This window comes from Erithacus rubecula (assembly GCF_903797595.1).
Source record: "Erithacus rubecula genome assembly, chromosome: 9".
Classification (NCBI taxonomy): domain Eukaryota; kingdom Metazoa; phylum Chordata; class Aves; order Passeriformes; family Muscicapidae; genus Erithacus; species Erithacus rubecula.
Window position 1 is genome coordinate 3,283,861 of NC_136660.1, and position 18,256 is coordinate 3,302,116.

Genomic DNA, 18,256 nt, shown 5'->3' on the forward strand with positions numbered 1-18,256 from the left:
TTCTGTGATTAAATCTTTTTTTTTTTTTTTGAGGGCTGGACCCTCTGTCTGGAGTATCCACAAATGTCTATTTTGGTGCTAGGGGCTGCCTCCGTGGGGAGCAGAGTGTGGAGAGCTGCCTCAGGTGTTTCTGTGCTCTCCTAAATCAGGTGATGGCCTTGCTTCAATTTCAGCTCCAAGTGCAAGGCTAGACCCAAGATTTGGCTGTCACTCCTTTCCTAGAGTTTCTTAATGTGCTGCTGGTGCTGGCTCGGGTTCCTGGCTATCCCTTCCCCCTGTATCTTCCTCCAGAACTGCAGTAAAAATACTACATGTGCTGTAGAAAGGCTGCTGGGGTGTTTTCTAGGCAAGATGGATTTGGAGGAAATGAATGTAGAAATATGTGAATTTTATATGTTCAGTGTGGGGGCTATTACATTGTTGGACAAAGCTGAGTGTTTTCACCTGTCTGGGATTCAAGGCAGCATCTTGCATCCTTTCATTGCTGATTTCTTGGCTTCTTGTCCTTGTTGCACTCATTTTGTGAAACTCCCATCCCTGCTCCAGACTCCACTGTGAATAATGGGGTTGCTTATGATTTTTGAGGCTATCACAGCCCTGCAGTGACCAGGCCAGGCTGTTTGCAGCTGCATGTTGCTTTTTTTAATAAAAAAGGACCCTTGTTGTGCAGCATTAAGCCACCAATGCAAAACCTGTCTCGCTGTCAGTGGTAGACTAATAAATTGAATTTTCCTACAGGAGCAGGGGTATCTTCTCATCCATGAATATCCATGTGATCCCAGCCATGAAAAGTGGTGCTCTTTTCACTAAAGAAAGAAATCTCCAGTTGGGCTGAGTGTTGCAATCTCTTCCCCAGTCCCCCCAGAGAGCTCTCTGCCAATTCCCCTCTGAGCAGATCTGTCAGTCTGCGGTACTTGGGGCAGCACTTGGGATAATTTATCTCCAGTTATTTTATTTCTGCTGGTTTCTGAGCTAATAACAAGTGATGAGGGCTCATCTCCTGCTCTGGGCACCTTCCCATTACTTAACTAACAATTAATAAGCCAGATAATGGAGTGTTTCTCCCACACAGGAATAAACACTGACTCTATTAAAACTGCAGCAGCACAGCATCTCCAATCTGTTCAGGAACTGCAGCCAGTGCACAATCCAGTGCCCTGCTCAGAAGGAGCTGTTTCCCCCAGCCTGCAGCATGAAAATTAGGCTCAATTTATTGTTTTCCAGGCTGGATGGGAGGAAATTTCTCCCCCACTTGTGTTCCAGCAGCATGGTCACCCATGGCATTGCCCTGGGAAAGCCATCCCATCTCTCAGGGATGGAAAGGGACAGTGGGATGGGATGGGAGCTGGTGGCTGTGTTTGTTTGCAATGCACTCCTTTAATTGCCAGAGCATAGGAAGGGTACCTGTTTATTGCAGTGTGTGTGTGCATCAAAGTAAATACATTAACTCCATATAAACATTTCCTTGCTGAAAAGCCTCTAATTAAGAGTTCTCACCAGCAGGCAACCAATCACTTATCTTGGCAGCTCCTTGTGTCCCCCTTGCCTTCACCCACTGCCTGAGTGTGGTGGTCCAGAGGAGGAAGAGGATGAGGATGGAGGTTTCCCTGTGCTGCTGGGGTGACAAGGACAAGACCCGAGTTCCTGTGACCAGTCCCATGTGCTTTCCCTAATCCTGCCAACATGAGCCACTGGGATGTTGTGTGAGATGGGGAAAGCCCTTGGGATGTGGATCCACCAGGCTGGGGTGGATAGCACACCCAGGAATCTGACATCCCCCCGCTGTGCCATCAACCCTGCACAAAACAGCCACAAAATCCCTCAGCCTATGACTGTTCTTCAAAACACCCTTTTCCCCTCCCTCCTCCTCCTGCCACTGCCTCTTTCAATTGTTTCACCTCAATCTGTTCTTTCAAAGACCAATCCCTGCAGAATGTTGCAAGTGCAGACTTTTTTGACATCCAGAAGTGTGCCAGGCCACTGGGCTCCCTTTTGGAGAGATCAAATGATTCCTGTGGCTGTAGGATTGTGACACCAGCCTTGAGGGGGTGGATAGTCATGAGCTGCAAGCTGCCCCTTTGAAATTTGGGATTTCTAGAGATGTCATCCTTTATATAAAAGCAACCAGCCAGGTTGCTTTTCATTTCATTGGAGTGTTTTCCTTGTCTAGATTCTTAGAGAGCAAGACCTTACTTCAAGGCAGGAGGGATGATGAGAAAGATAGATGAGCCCAGACATTTATGCATTACATATCTCTTTGAAATGGACTAGTTCCAATTTTTCAGAGCTAACAACTTGTGCACACCCTGTGCATTTGTGCATCTCTCTGGGCTGGGTAGAAATTGGGAGTTCCCTGATCCATGGGGGAAAATCTCTGCTTGGATTGTGCCAAAGCTGAGCCTGGCTTTAAGTCAGAGGTGTTTTTCCAAAGCCATCAGAAGCTGAGCTCTTTGTTAAGGTGCTGTTTTGCTGTCCCCATTCAGTGGGGACAATCCCTGGAGAGGTGCTGGCATTGAGCAGCAAACCCCCCTGTGTCTTTGTGGTGCACACCCAGCCCCTTGGATGGGTGGAAAAGCAGTAAAATTACCCCAAGCAAAGTCCCTTAAGCTGACTGGATGCCAGTGTTTCACAGGACTGTGTGTTTTCCCAGCTGGGGGCTGTCTCATCCCTTGGGCACCCCTCCCATTAAAATTTGTGGGATGAATGAGGGTGATGTCCCATCAGGTTGGACTGTGACATGCCAGGTACAGGTTAGGCAGGAAGGGCCTTTCTCCTCCTTAGAAGTAAAGAAAAGTAAAATCTGCCTGTCCCTCCTGTGCTTTTAACACTTCTGTTGGGGATTAAGCAACAAACAAAAATTGTCAGCATAATTTGATTTTGGCCATGGTTCCAACATCCCTGTCTTGCTCTGTTGCTGAGGGACCTGCTCTCATTTTCACCTTTCATCCTGCTAGGGCACTTTTAAAGGAGTAACTATTTATATTCTCATGGTTAATACCTGATCCAGGGAGAGAGGAGCTGCTCTGCATCCTCTGGGTCATCAGCCCTGGGCTTGCAGGACATCACTGTGGGCATGGAGCCTCCCACCAGCCAATGCAGGAGGCTAAAAATCCTCACTTGGATGTTGTGTGCACCTCCTGCTCCTCAGATTCCTCCCTGAGCAAGAAGTGCTCCTGCATGGGCACTACAGCAAAGCAACAGGCTCTGCCTGTGCAGACACAGGCTAAAAATGTGCTTTAGCCAAAAAGGACTGGTTAAACTAAATCTTTCCTTGCTGGCTGTGACCTAGATACTCTGTGTGATGAGACCTCAGTGGCCATGGTCCTTGTGAGTGGAGCAGCAGCTCTGTTTCTGGCAGGCAGAAAAAAAGCTGTGCTGAGACACTCTCATCAGCCTCCCACATACATCAATGTCTCGTGCCTGTGAGGAACTCTTGGACAAAAAAAAAAAAAAATGGAAAAACCTCCCCCTTCACACAGAGCAGTGACAGATCTGGATTGTCTGGAGAAGATGAAATAATTTATAAGCTTCAGTTTAATGTTCCTGTTTCCTCTTTTTTTTTCTTTTTTTTTTTTTTTCCTTACAGCTGCCACCTCCCCACCTTCTGTCACTGTCGTCTAAATGAATTTACAAGGAAAAGAAAATACTTCTCGTTAATGTTCTCACACAAACGAAACACTAGCCAGGGAGACAAAAAGGAAAATAATTGATTGTGAAAGCAAACCCCCTCTGAGACAGTCTGAGCATTATCAGGAGCAGCCTGGGAGAGGGACTGGGGGGAAAGGGACAGGGGAGGAGAACAGAGCAGGCTGGAACAACAAATGTAGCATTTATGATAATTATCCACGTTTTAATCCCCGTTTCCAACCAAGCATTCACTTCCTTTAATTAGTTCTCGATTAGAAGGAGATTATCTAATAAATTGTACAAATAAAGAGCAGGTTATCTTTGCAGTATTCCTGCACACCAAGTCCTGAAAGGATGGGGCTGGAGAGGGACACGAGAATGGAACACCTTGCTTTCCTTTTTTCCTCATTTCCCTGGCTGCAAATATTGGCTGTTTCTGGCATTAGAAATGCAGGCAGCGAAGTAAATCCATAATTAAACTGAATTAGCATGTACTTGGAAGTTTTACATGCACAGACACAAAGAAGGTTCCTGCTTGGAGCATTTCCAGTATGATTTGCAGGGGAGGTGGCAGGAGGTTGGGGGGGGAGAGCAAATAAAACTGTAGAGTTTAGTTAAAAAGCACTTTTGCTGAAAATTTGTTCTGAATTTTTGTGCTGAGAGGATGTAACGTGGGGTTTCTGAGTAGCTGGTTGAACAGGCAATTTTTAAGGAGATTTTTGGAAGTGGCATGCTCACCTGGCCTGTGTGTCACCTGGGTGATGTACACAGGAACTGGAATCTGTGAGATGTGGGTGTTGGAAGATAACCAGCATAATAGCAACTTGCCCAAAACCTCAAGTTTTCTTGATTTTCTAGGCCACTCAATATTTTCCTTGTCTGCTTTTCATCCAACTTGACAAGAGAGGAGAGATCTTGGAGATACTGAGTTTGTGCCAGCCCAGATAACTCAGCCTCTGGCACTTTCCTTGTGTCACCTCTTGGCTGGGTGCTCCTCCAAGGTGGTGAGGTGGGGCTGGAGGAGTGTAGAGGGTGGTGACAGAGGGAATAAAGGTGGGAAGTGACAGAAGGAGGAGTGGGAGGCTGGAATTGCCTCCCTGGGTCTGATGCTTCAGTCAAGGGCATGTGCACCTCCCCATCGATCCAGACAGCTACTTAAGAGTAAAGTTCTCTTTTCTTTCCTTATTTCCACTTCTTCTTCTTCACTTTAATTATCTAAGATAGATAAGCAGCTGTGGGCCAATTAGAAAACAATTACCTGCTGTAATCAATGCTGGTGTGGAAAAGGGTGAGGATGAGCCTGAAAGCTCAAGAAATGCCTTAAAGCACAGCACTGAGGTAACACTATCCACCACTCCATCCTTGAAAGCCCTTTGCCTTAACTTCCCCAAGGTAAAGAGCAGGAAATGTGAGGAGTTTCAGCCAGAAAAAAAAAAAAAAAGCCAAACTAAGTGAAAAAAGTATAGAAATTATTAAACCTTCCTGAAAGGGCAGAATTGAGGATTTCAGGATGAGGATGGGGACAACAGCTGTGGGATTTTTGAGCAAGGGAGTCTGTTTTCCTGTGCTGCTTTCACCTGGAAGAAAACAATCCTAATTTTATACAGGCTGTGATGGGCTCTGCACTGGCTGTTATTGCTCACCAATGAGATCTGGTGGTTATAATGGGTGGCTGGATGAAAATATCAACTCTGCTCTCGGTGGCAATGACTAAAATGATAGGAATTACCAGGAAAACAAGGAACAAAGCAGTAAACTGCATCCTGCTGTGACAGTGGGTACATCTGTGGCCTGCCACTGGCTCTGCAGGAGAAGGGAAAGGTTTGGGGAGAGGCAAGAAGGATGAGGAAGATATGAAAGTGGTTCTTGCACAGAATGGGTTAAAAGGAAAGGTTTTTGGAACACCCTGTCCCATTTGCTAAAATCCCACAGAGACATGGGAATGACCCCAACATCTCCCTGTTCATCCCAGGTCAAAGTGTCTCACAGGGACACTTCACACACACATTTCTGCTCTCTTTTTCCCAAGCTGGGCGATGCCTAAAAGGTGAAAATGCACCCTAAGAACCCTCCCAGACATGGCAAGGACTGGGGAAATTCGGCAACCTGTGTGGCTTTCTGATGTCATGCAAGCCAAAGTTGGTAATTTCTTCACAGCTCACAGAAAAAATTGAATATTTCTGAGCTAGGAGCTCAGTGTCCCAGTGTGCTGTGTAGGACTGGGCTGGAGAGGAGCCCCCCTGGTGTTTCTGCATTCCCAACACCACTGAGACCAGGCTGGTGAGGGAAAAGGAAAGGGAAGCAGCTAGTTGGGATGGGAGCACAAATCTCCTGGGGTGAGGCCCCTGCTGAGTTTTAGGGCTATTTTGGTTATTCTGCAGGAGGATGGTGTTGGCTCCTTGTGACAAAACCCAGAATCCCTGCTTGGAAGTGAGGGAGAAATGAGCTCTTCCCCCACTTTTCTGGCAGGTGAGAAGCTTTCAGGGTGGCTCTCTCCTCCCTGCCAGTGCAATGGCAGGTAAATGGCAATGCAGTTGCCAAAACAGCTCTGTGTGAGCAGCAGGTAAAACTGAACTGTCTGCAGTCCTGGAGAGCCTGGGTTTACAGAGATTTCCAGCAGTCATCAGCAAAAGAAGACCAAAAGGTGAATTTTCTCCGTGGTTGCCTTCTCAGTTTCTCCAAGGAGTGCAATCCTGGCTGGCTCTGAAACCAGAGACGGGGATGCTCGTCTTGGTGCTGCACTTGCCAGGGCAGCCTGAAAATTAGAAACAGCATTTTCCTTCCACATTTAATCTCTCTCTGATTTCCTCTGATGGTCACCAATGTTTCTGCTTCATTATGGGTGATGTGCAATAACAAAAGTGGGGCTTTTTTTGGTGAAATATTAACTGCACACCAGCGGTTTGCTGGTAATGAACTGTCTGCGTGGAGATCACTAACTGCAGCCTAATTATCAGTGAATAATTCATGGTGAATAATTGAATCGTTTTAGCCCTTTCTGCCCAAATCAGACAGTGACTCATGATTTCTGGGAATTATTCTTAGAACACTTTAATGGTGCCTGTTTCACACGCTGAGGTCAATCAGGAATATTTGAAGATTGGCTGGGGCGGGAGGATCTGTTCCCGGGCCAGACAGGAACAGACTTTTTGTTGCAGAAACTTGAAAGAGGAGAGATAAAAAATTATTATCTTTTGTTCCAACTTGCTGCTCGGGGCTCTGCTGTTCCTTTGCTGGTGGAATTGGGGTGCTGGAATGTTTGTGGCAAGCTGGGTGCATGGGAGCAGATAACAACATTTAACATAACACGTTCCAGCAGCTGCCTCCTCATCATTTTTCTCCTTTTCACCATCTGAAGTTCACAAACAACAGGTTTCAAGCTCATTCTCTTTGTGGGTCTGTGAGCAGTGCATGGATTCAAGGAGCTGTAGGAATACAGGGGTGAGAAGTTTCCTTCTCCTGTGGATCAGAACGGCACCAGCTCTGAGGCCAGAAGAAAAAATCTGATGTAAATGTGCCCTCCAGAGAATTTTGATCTATTCCCCAATTGCCTTTCATCTTTCCTGCTTTTGCTTCCCCAAAACATACATGATCTGTCACAATTTATAACCTCTGCTTTAAGGAGAACAGGGCAGATGAATTCATCTCTATAAAAACTTCTTTTTTTTACTGCGCTTAATGCGCACCTTTCGCCTTGTGTAATGGAGCTTGCATTCTGAAAAAAAAAAACTTTGACATCTTCCTATTTTATCTCTCCTTTGCCTTTGGAGCATCCTGCTCCATCCATGTGAGCCAGGCAGTTTCCCTTTCTCTCCATCTCCCTTTCAGCTGCTGTTTTGTTTCTGGTGTGTGGCATGTTTAGGTATTGTCCAGCTGTACAGATTTCCTCATTTCCTTCCCTTCTTTTTTATCAGAGGTGTCAACACTCTTCAAAGTGCTGTGGAATCTCCAGGACTCCAGTTTTCCTGGCTTGTTTTGCTGGTGGGGAGCATCCTGTAGATGATGAAAGGGGATTTATTGGGTGATTATTGTGAACCTCGACATCCCTCCAGTCGTGTTCCACTGATATCCCATGGTAGTGGATTTGATATCCCATGGCACTGGATGTATCCTGGTGTTTCATGGGAAGAGATGTTGATGCTGAGGGGGTGCCCAGGGATGGTCCTGGAGATTTTCTGTCCCCCACCATGGCCTCCCCACATTTTTGTGCATCCACCTCTGACCCCCACAGGGAAGCTCAGTCTCCTTTGACTCCAGCGTGTTAGCCTGTAAGAGAGCTGACCCCACCAGGGATCAGACTTGACCCCAAACTGTGAAGGAAAAATGCAGACAGTCCCCCCAGCCCCATCCTCTTCCCCCTCTGTGCCCTCTCTCCTCCTTTGCAGGAAGGTTGCTGCCCCTGGTCTCTGCTTACCCATCAGGGCTTTGAAGATTTGCTGTACAAAAAGTGGGGGATGAAGACCTTGGGACACACAGAATGATTTTTAGGGCTTTCTAGGAAAGGAGCATTGCCATTGCAATTACAGAAAGCATCCTGTCCAAAGCATTTTTGTTATTTTGCTCCCAAAAACGAAAAAAAAAAAAAAAAAAAAATCAGAGGCTGACCTGAGAATTAGACCCTCTGAGTTCAGAAAAGCTTTACCCAACTTGAATTGGTGATGCTTAGTCAGGGAAATAGAGGCAAAAAGCAGCTATGGGGTGTGGCTTTGCACTGTGAATAGGGTGGCCTTTAGGGGAGAGGAGGGCTGGAAGCAGAGGGAGTCAGGTTGTGTTTTCCTTTGGGAATCTCTGGCTTGAAAAATACCCAGGCAGCAAATGAACTGCCATGAACTGCTTCACCACTTTGAAGCTGAGAATGTGACTTGCACAGTGCCTGTTTGAGAGCTCAGCTGGAGCTTCCATAATCCAAGTTTAGAGAAGAAAAAGGGGGGGAAAAACTCCACTAAAACACCAGTTTTATCCTTTTGTATTACTTGAGGTGGAAAAAAACTGGTATGTCAGCACCTCCTGAGGTCCCCACAGTGCTGCTGAAACATGAGATCTGCTTTGAAACCAACTGGATGGAGCTGGAAAAAAAAAAAAAAAAAGGCTGTGAGCAGCATTGGGAAATGTCTGTGGCATCCAACAGCTCCCTGGCCTGCAGCCACTCAGGGGTTAAAGTAATGTTTTCCTCTTTAAAAAAAACAACACTGAAATGATGAAAAATGGGCATATTTGACACTGCCAGTGCAGAATCTCTGGGGAGGAGGAAAGGGAGGAATCCCTGGGAAGTTGTGGGGTACAGCACCACTGGAATATGGAGTTGTCCTCCTTGGGAGCTCTCCTCCAGGGAAAAACCCTTCTCAAGGAAAAATGGAGCAGTCAGAGGGGAGAAGGCCCACCAGGTCTGCACCTGGGCATGGGGAAGGCCAGGCTCATGCTGGTTGGGCTCTTTTGTCTGCAAGAAACAACCTGAGAGCCATGGCTTTCATGGGAAATCCCAGGGAAAAGTTGAAGCTTGATGTAATTCCAGTGTCTTTTCTCTTTCCATTGTGTTTTTGTCTGCTTGGTGATCCTCTCAAAAGTGATGTATCCTGGTCCTCTTTCCAGTTTTGATCAAATATCTCCCAATATTCATGCTCCCAAGAATCAAATTATATCTCCTGGATACCTCCTGAGTATCAGAGGGACTTTTATTCTCCAAATCAAGGCAAAGAGGGCACCCATCTGATTTCCCAGGAGGTGAGGATTCTGTGGATGCTGCATTAGGCACCAAAATTACCCACTGGGTACGACACAGAACATGTTGACACGAAAAAAATAGGCTATTTTCTTTTTCCTGAGTAGAAGGAAATTGGCTGTGTGCACTCAGACATGCTCCAGATTTGGATACTGCATCATTGTGAAAGGGATGTGAGGTGGAGAATATCAGGGGTATTGGTATGTAAATGAACCCTTTAATTATTGCAGTCTGATTGCTGATTTCCCACGCCTGGTGCAGCCAGAGCACCTGGATCCTGCAGGGATGTGGAGCTCATTTGGATCAGGTGAGCAGCTGGGCTGCTGTAGCTGCTGCTGGCACATCTGGGCAGTGCATGGGAAATACCCAACCTAGGGTGGGAGGTGGAAAAGCAGTTTTGGTGCTGTGGCATGAGGTTTGTGAAGATCTGGAGCTGAGGCAGAGCAGGGAGCTCCAGGCTGACCCTTTCCAGGCAGTCCCTGTTTTCCTTGTGCCTCAGGCAGAGCCTTTCCAGGCCAAACATTGTCTGGAGTGTGGCACAGATGTCACTCCCCACCCCAGTCCTGCCCTGATGGCAGGGGGCAGCCCCCAGCCATGCCAGGGCTTTGCCTCCTCATTATCTCATGGATCCCCCCATCTGTGTCCTGGGCTTTTCACAGACCCCCATTATTTCCAATCCCCTTCACTTGTCAAAAGCAATTTGGGCACTTGTTATGGGTCAGACATAAACCAGCTCAGGGCTCTGCCAGCCCCGAGGAGGGGCCTGGCTGCTTCCAAACATTATCCCCCTTTTCCATGCAGGCTCCCCTCTCTCTGGGCTGAGCTGCTGAGGGCAGCATCCAGCAGGCAGATCTCAGCCCCAATTAGCAGCCCAGGAATTTTAATTAGTGGAGCAGTCAATTATATCAATGGACACCCATTGCCCTCTCCCCTTGCTCCCCTCTCTCCTGCTGTCTGTGGGCAAAGCTCCCTGCCCTGCCCTGAGCCCTCTGCAGGAGCTGCCAGAGGGGCCCAGCTGTCCCAGATCCTGGTGGTGGCTGGAGGATTTGTCCCCTCTCATCCCTGACCTCCACTTGAACCAGGGCTCTGTGCCCTCCCTGCCACTGGGAAATGGAGTGGGGAACAGCTTTGGGTTTGGGATGGAAAGGTTTGGAGAGAGGAGCCTTTCCTTCCCTTCTTTTGTGCTCCTTGAGCTGATGTACCTGTGAGCTCTCCTCTGAGGCTGGGACACCAGGGGAGCTGCCAGCTTGTTAATACTGTCACCTGCCTGTCCATAAGAATCCCTTTGGACCTGCTCTGCTGTGTCTATTTTATTTGCTTCCTAAAATTGTCTCCTCTCCCACTCCTGCACCAGCAGCACTCAGGGCTGTGCTGCATCTCCAACCCAGCTGCCCACCACTGCTTCCTCCCCTTGCTGGGGCATCAAAACCCTGTCCTAAACTCGCTGGCTCTTGCCATGGGTTAAAGTCCTTCCTAATTTTGCTGTTTCTTATAATTTTGTGTTAAGTGTTGCTCTTTTTGCTGTGAGATCAGGCTGTTGTGAGTCTCAAATCTGCACCAGATCACATCTTGAGGTGCTGGATATGCTTTACAACATGACATAGATGGTGACAGGGCTCTGACCCTGCACAGGCATTCCCAAATTCTGGTCACAGTCCAAAGAGTTTTGTCTTAGTTATTTTCTGAAAAGCGAGTGCCTCTTTTTGGGGGCATGGAGTGCTTGGTCATCCCTTTCTCCTCCTCCTCCGTCCCTTTCTCCTCCTCCACCATCCCTTTCTCCTCCTCCACCATCCCTTTCTCCTCCTCCATCCCTTTCTGCCCAATCCCTTTTTCCTCCATCACCCCTTTCTCCATCACTTCTTTCTCCACCATTCTTTTACCCTCCATCCCTTTCTCCTCCATTCCTGTCTCCATCATCGCTTTCTCCTCCTCCATCTCTTTCTCCACCATCACCCCTTTCTCCACCATTCTTTTCCCCTCCATCCCTGGCTCCATCATCTTTCTCCTCCATCATCCTTTTCTCCTCCCCCATCCCTTTCTCCACCATCCCTCCATCCCTTTCTCCATCCCTCCATTCCTTTCTCCATCATCTCTTTCTCCTCCTCCATCCCTTTCTCCTCCATCCCTTTCCCTGTGGCAGGACCCAACTCTGTTAAAGCCTGGCTCTGTGAAGCTGAGCCTGGCACCTCTGGGCGTGGTGGCAGTTGAGTTGCAGTGGCACAGGCTGCTTATGTCCCGCAGTAATTAGCGGGTGTTTAACGGGAGAGCTCCTCTCCCGCCAGGAATTGCGGGCTCTGGAAGCAGGGAGGTGTGAGCAGATGTTTGGGAACATGCAGACAATTACCCCGAGCAGCTCCTTCCCCTCTGATGGGGCCATTGCACATCAGAGATGATCAGGAGCTGACGATACACGGCGGGGAAGGGATCCTGAAACCATCTGGCTGTACCGAGTGTGATATGGGGAACATCTGCTAGGCACGTGTAAAAATAGGATTATCAGGGGAGGAAAAAAAAAAAAAAAAAAGTGACGGTGGAAACAGTATTTTACCATTCTGCCTTAAATCCCCCTCCTCTTCCTCACTGTAACATCAGAGGGTCTCAGGTTGCAGTCAAAGTGGTTTTCTCTCTGCATCAAATACAGCTTAATAGTGTGGGGTTTAATATGCCTCAAGCACAGGGAAAATAATGGGGTCTGATCTCGATTAAAAGGGGAGGGAAAAGGTTTGGCTGCTGGTCATTCACTCAGTTATTGGTAAAGAGAAAGGGATGATCCCCACACCACAAAGACACTCCCTCTCCTGCAAGGGACTGGGAGACCCTCCTAGTTTCAAACCAGCCAGAATGTGAAAATGCTTTGCAGAGCCTCAGGTGAGATTTCCCACCTGGGAAACACCAAGAAGATGAAGAGAATCAAGCAGAGAGGAGAAGACCATAGCCAGACGAGGAGAAAACAGCTGATCCCAGACTTCCCTGACAAGTCTCTCTCTTGCTTTGATTGATCTCAGTGAGGAAGAAAGCTCTGCCAGGCTGCCAAGTGTCTTGTGTACCCTTTCAGGCTGGTTTGAGTGCCTCTGTCTATTGTGGATGTGAGATCAGAGAGGAACTCATCTTGCTTGAGATTTAACCGTGTTCCTTCTCTTTCTGTCCTTTCCAGCTGTAAATATTCCAGGGTTAGAGCAGAACTGGCTGTTTTGCAGCTCCTGGGTGACACAGAGCAGGACAGGCTTTGCTGGTCACAGTGAACTGTCAGTTTTCTCATTAAATTAAATAGATGTGATTCACAGGGATGTGATGGGGCAGCACATTTACCCCCTCTTCAGAAGGATGGACACTGTTCAAACCACAAAAAAACACCCTCCTTCATCCTGTGCCCTGCCTTTTATCCCATACTGTTGGGAGCAGACCTTTGGATGTCATGAAATACTTTGATTTCCCCTTTGAAAAAGTGAAGTGAGGAAGGACAGGCTGGTGTTTGCTGCTTTCTTTGCTCAGCAAAGACAGAGAATCTGCTCCTCATGTTGGGGGAGAGAAAAGCCCAGGAGTTTTGGGCAAAGTGGCTGATTTTGTGCCTGGAGAAGGAGGGTGGAGGGCAGGCATCTTCTCATTCCTTCCTTCTTCAGGGCAGAGATTCCTATAAACACCCCTAATATGAGATTAGGATCAGCTTTCCTCACAGCAGCTCAGCCCTCACTTAGAACCCCAAATAACAGCCAACCCTTAGTACTGCTGGACTCACTTGAAACTCCTGGCTGTAATGGCTGCAATTATGAATTAATGGCCTTAAATTCACCATCAGACCTAATGCCTGCTTCTCCTGTCTGCTTCTTGTTTCCATTCTGCCTTCTCACTGCTGTTCCACAGCCACAATTATTTGTCATTAGTCATTAATCTTGAAAGCATCAGCTTTATTTTCTCTTATTTTCCTCCAAGAAACTCTTGCCTGCTCCCAGGTTTTTATTGTTCACTGTTTTCCATCACTCTTTCTCTTGCCTCAATCTAATCAGTTTTGTACTGCTCTAAAAAGTATTTTTTTCCCCAACGGGGGAATAAAGCACCCAAGAGATGTGTGTGACACAGCTGATGCTGCCAACACTTGAGGGATGTTTATGCCCTGCTTACAGCTCAGCCTGCTGGGGAAGGGGCAGAATTAGAGCATTTTCCCACAGAGCTGTTCCAATCCTGGGTTTTTCCTGTTCCACACTCATCCTGCAGCAGCAGAACCCTCCACAGGGTCTTTCTCCAAGACTCTGTCTGGTGTGGAGCTGTTTCTCCCTGCAGAGCCCAAATCTCATTAAAAGGCTGGCACAGGTGTTACTGGGCTGAGATCTTGCTGGAAAAGAATGAAATAATCCAAGAGGGACAAATCTCAGACCTTTGACCAGCACCTGAAGCGAGAACAAAGAAGCAGGTCATGTCTCAAAGGGTGCAGGAGAGCTCAAAAACACACGAGGGTGTTTAAATGAACACTTCTCTCTTCCTCTGGGAAGGAGCTGGCAGATCTGTCATGCCAGAGGCAGGGCAGGATGGTCCTCACTGGCAGGGGAGGATGCTGAGAGATGCTGGGACCTGCTTCCCTGACTCTGACTGACTGCAGTAGGGTTTTTCACCACTCCTGAAGTTCTTCTTGCTGTTGCCAGGTTTCATTTCTTCTTCCATATTTCTCCCCTGGATGCTGGGTCTTTCCAAGGCAATGGCAGGAGCTGCTGCTGGCCCCTCTGGTGCCTTCCAGATGGGCAGACTCAGCTTTGCTCCAGTTCTGCTTCCTCCCTGCATGCACAGACTGCAGGATCAGGGAGGGAGGGAGCCAGCAAAGGATGCTCAGGGCAACAAGTGAGAGATTGTGCATCCATCCCATCCGTGTGAAGAAATTGGAGACAAAGCAGGGGCCAAAAGAAGCTGGTTCAACCAGGCACGTGTCCAAACCCCGTGTGAGATTTTGGCAAAGGTGACCAAAGTGGCAAAAAAAACATCAGCTCTGATAGCTGAGCATTCTGTGGCTTTAATTACAAAATTCACCAGGGCTCTTGCAGTGGATCTTGCAGAGATTGAGAGAGGAAGGTAAAAGAAAATACCTGGGTAGCAAAAAAAAAATATTTTATTTTTTGAAATCTTTTTCCCTTCAGGGTGATTTTTACCCCCCTAGTCAATGAGATCAAAGGCTCATGGAACATTTGTTTCAAGGGGTACCAAAGTGAGAGAAAATTGGACATTTTGGAGAGAAGTGGGACAAAATATTATCTCTCAGGAAGACTATAACCAATAACAGCAGAGAGTTGCAGGAAGCAGAGAAATTGTGACATTTAGGGAAGAGCCTAAAATTCAGGCAGGCGTGTTACCAACAGGGAAAACAATAGCCTTGTGACATTTGGGGATCAACTCCATTAAAAATAGTGCTGCTGAAATGTGCCAAACCCACATGGGTGGCCTCCTCCTCTGCTGCTGAATATGGGGCAGTGGTGGTTGGGAGGCAGAGGGGAGAAAAGGGTTATTTTTGTTTAAATATGTTGGGACTAGAAGAGATCAAAAGCTGCGCCGAGTCTTCCCTGAAGCACTAAACACTTTTTTCTGCCAACCAAGTGCCCAGAACTTGGCAAGGCTTCAGTGGCTTGATCACTATCCAGTAGTCAAATGCTGCTATGGAAATCTTCCAAGGAGCTGATGACTGATCATTAATGCTGTTCAAAAGCCTGTCCAACTTTTCGCGCTGGGAAAAGCCGCGTAAGGAACGGGGAGGGGCCTGACCTCCCAAAGCCGAGCTTAGCGCTCCCCAGGGCAGCCTAACTGGCTCAGCCCTGCTCTGCTGCTGAGGGGAGGGGAGGTGAGGGCTGGGCTCTGCTAGCAGAGCAGGTGAGGTTGATTTTGGCTCAGGACCAAGTGTCCTTTGGATGCTCTTGCTCCATGCCCATCATCCCCCAGACTGTGGTGGTTGTGTCCCCCAGTCTTGGGCTGCAGTACAGGATGTGACCAGAAATGTGTGTTCTGTCACCATCTGTTGAAGTGGGTGGGACAATGACCCTTATCTCCATGGCACATATTTTCTGCTAATGGGCCATGGGCAGAACTGTGGCACAAACAGATGGGAAGCTCTCATTCCAATAAAGTTCCCAAATTTTCCCTGTTTCTCATGGATGTTTTGCTTCCTCTTGGCAGCAAATACCTGGAGACTTCTTAACCCCATGGCCAGGCACCACCACAGCTGCTCTGGCTGGAGCATCCCAATGTGGATGGCAGGAGCAGGGTGGCTTTGGGGAAAGCAAAATCTGCCCCTTTGTGCCAGGAAGGGGAAGAGAAAACCTGGATGCCTCTGGAAACCCTTCTTCCTTTTCCCAGCCCTGGTTTTATCAGAGCATCCTGCTAGTTGGTTTTAAAGCTTCTGGAAGGGGAGGGCTGTGTTTGACCCATGGCTTAAAAAATGCTCGTGTGCTCACAGCCCTAGAATTACCCAAACATTGTAGCAGGGCTGAGGGGGAAGAGATCAGCCAAACACTCTGTTTTTCCACCTAAAACTAGCTAAGATGCATTTGGGGAGAGACTGTGAGGGGGAAAACACAGGCAAAGTGGCCTATTAAAGCAAGGTAGCAAAGGCAAGTCCTGAATTTCAGAGCACAGTTCCTGCCCTTTCTTGCTGCCTGGCAGAAATCAAAACAAAAATACGCTGAGAAACCTTTTTCAGCCTCATTTTCAAAGCCATCTCTGACCAGGAAATAGCCCTGAAATGAGTGTGAGAAGTTAAGAGTCACAGAGGGAGACTTAGGAAAGAAGCTGGTAGAGTGCTAGGAAGGTTTGTTTGTGTGCAAAATGTATTATTACCTATCTTAGAAAACACAGGATATTATATTGCTTTACATTTGGGGTGGTTTTTTTTGCTGCAAAGCTCCAGGGTGATTTGTGGTGGTGGGGCTGAGGGAAGATAACAAATGGAAGCTTATGAAGAATGGAATTTTTCCCCCCCCCTTCAGTTATAGTATTAAATAGCTGCTTGTATCACAGCAATTTCTCCCTCTCTCCCCTTTATTTTTTTTGTGGAGTGCCAAGATAAAAAAAAACAAAAGCAAACCAAAACCCCTTTATTTGCTAATGCCACTTATTTAATTTAATCAGGCTGAAGTACACCTTTAATAAATTTGCCTCTGAAATGAAAAATTACAAAGATGTGGCAGAAGAATATTTTAATGAAAACTGATGATGTAGCAAGTTAGAGCAGAATTATGTCCTCTCCCTGCCCTTTCCTACCATGCAGCAGCAGCCAAATATCCCCCAGAAAATCATGGGCTGTGCTGTAGAACTGTTTTTAGTTTTCCTGTCCTGAGATCTACTCTCTTGTGGGGCTCTTTGCTGATTTCTAGACAACCTGCCAAGAATTCCTGGAGTGGCAGCACTGAAATAAGGCAGGCAGCAGGATCAGTCTGCAGGGTGTGTGATGCCAGGCTGGATTGTCCAGGTGTTGGGATATTCATGGCAGAGGTTGTTCAAGGGCAGGGGATGCAGGACAAGGAGAACTATTCTTAGATGGATCCTCAACCAGTCCCAAATCTACCCTGCTTTCCTTCCAGATGATGGCACTCAAAAGTGCCAGCAAATATTTACCTGGCCCCAAAGCTGTTTCTCATGCTGGGAGAGCAGTGATGGAAAAAATTACAAAAAAAAGTATCAACATTTCTAAGTGGCTGTAAGGAGGAAGATTTCCAGGATTTCAACAAGGCTGACTTCAGCCTCTTCAAATAACAGGGTCCTTGCCCCCAGAAATGCTGGGATTTCATTTTTTGAGCATTTCCCTTTTCCTCTGTTCTGGTATATTAAGGAAAAAAGCCACGGGGTTATCACCAGGCTAAAGGGCAGCACCACAACAACCTCAAAGGAGGTCTTTCCAAAAATCTCTCTTCACTCATAAAACTGCTCAGCTGCCATGTGGAGGATGGAAGTTCTTGGGAGCAAAAATAAACCCAGGAGGTCAGGAAACCTCCAGAGTCAGGGGACACACCCCTGCTCTTGGAAGTGTCATGTCCAAACCCACCACGTTGGTCAGGTCTTGCTTTGGCAACAAACAGAAAAGATGAATCTGGACAGCAGAGCGTGAGTCCTGTTTTGGAGTGCTCCCCAGGGGCATTTGGGTGTGAATCACTGCCATTTGTTAGAGGAAGGAGCTTTGCTTAGCCCTGGAGCTCTTCCTCCTCATGCTCGCTCTGCCGGTGACGTCGCGGCGATGACAAATTTATGACATCAGAACGCAAGTCCCTGGAGCTGTTGTGACAGATGAGGCACTGCAGATCCCCTGCAAGCAAAAGGAGAGCTCAGCAGAATGAAACTCAGATTGAATTTATGAGTCTTCTCCAGGAACTGACGTCGCTGCTGGCCTGGGGCCACCGTGGCCGGCGGGATTTACGCTGCCTGTGCCCCGAGCCTGGCTCCCAGGGGATCAGCTGAGATCAATCCAGCCAGAGCCAGACCCTGCCACAGGGCCAGCTGCTGGGGAGAGCTGCAGAGAGATCAGCCAGAAGTGGAAGTGCCCCAATGTGTTGGGTTGATGTGGCCAGCAATGTGTATTCTGTCCCCATCTGTTGAAGTGGGTGGGGCAGTGACCCTGATCTCCTGGCACATATCCTCTGCTAATGGGCCATCTTTAAACCAGCTGGGGCAATCATCTTTATCTTTTCCACAGCCCATCCTCCCTCCAGGAGATATCATCTGCTGCTGGGACATTGAGTCCCAATGCATGACTGATAAAATTACATCATCCCAGTGGGAGATGCTCCAGCCAGGGGAGGAGCCAAGCCTTTCCTACCTAGATAAAAACTGAGATTTTGGACAGCAAGTTATCCATCTTTCCGCTGGATTCCAGAGGAAAGCCAGACCTTTCCACATCATCCCTGGATCTTCAGAGGAAAACTGCACCTTCTCCAGGAGCACTGC

At 47.7% G+C, this 18,256-nt stretch overlaps 1 long non-coding RNA gene across 1 annotated transcript; it reads left to right on the forward strand.

Moving 5' to 3' along the window:
- Window positions 1–9,210: 9,210 nt before the first annotated feature.
- On the forward strand, window positions 9,211–9,575 carry LOC306805205. Its single transcript, XR_013775146.1, has 2 exons — window positions 9,211–9,348; window positions 9,454–9,575. It is a non-coding gene; the product is annotated as an uncharacterized lncRNA (long non-coding RNA).
- The last annotated feature ends 8,681 nt before the right edge of the window (window positions 9,576–18,256 follow it).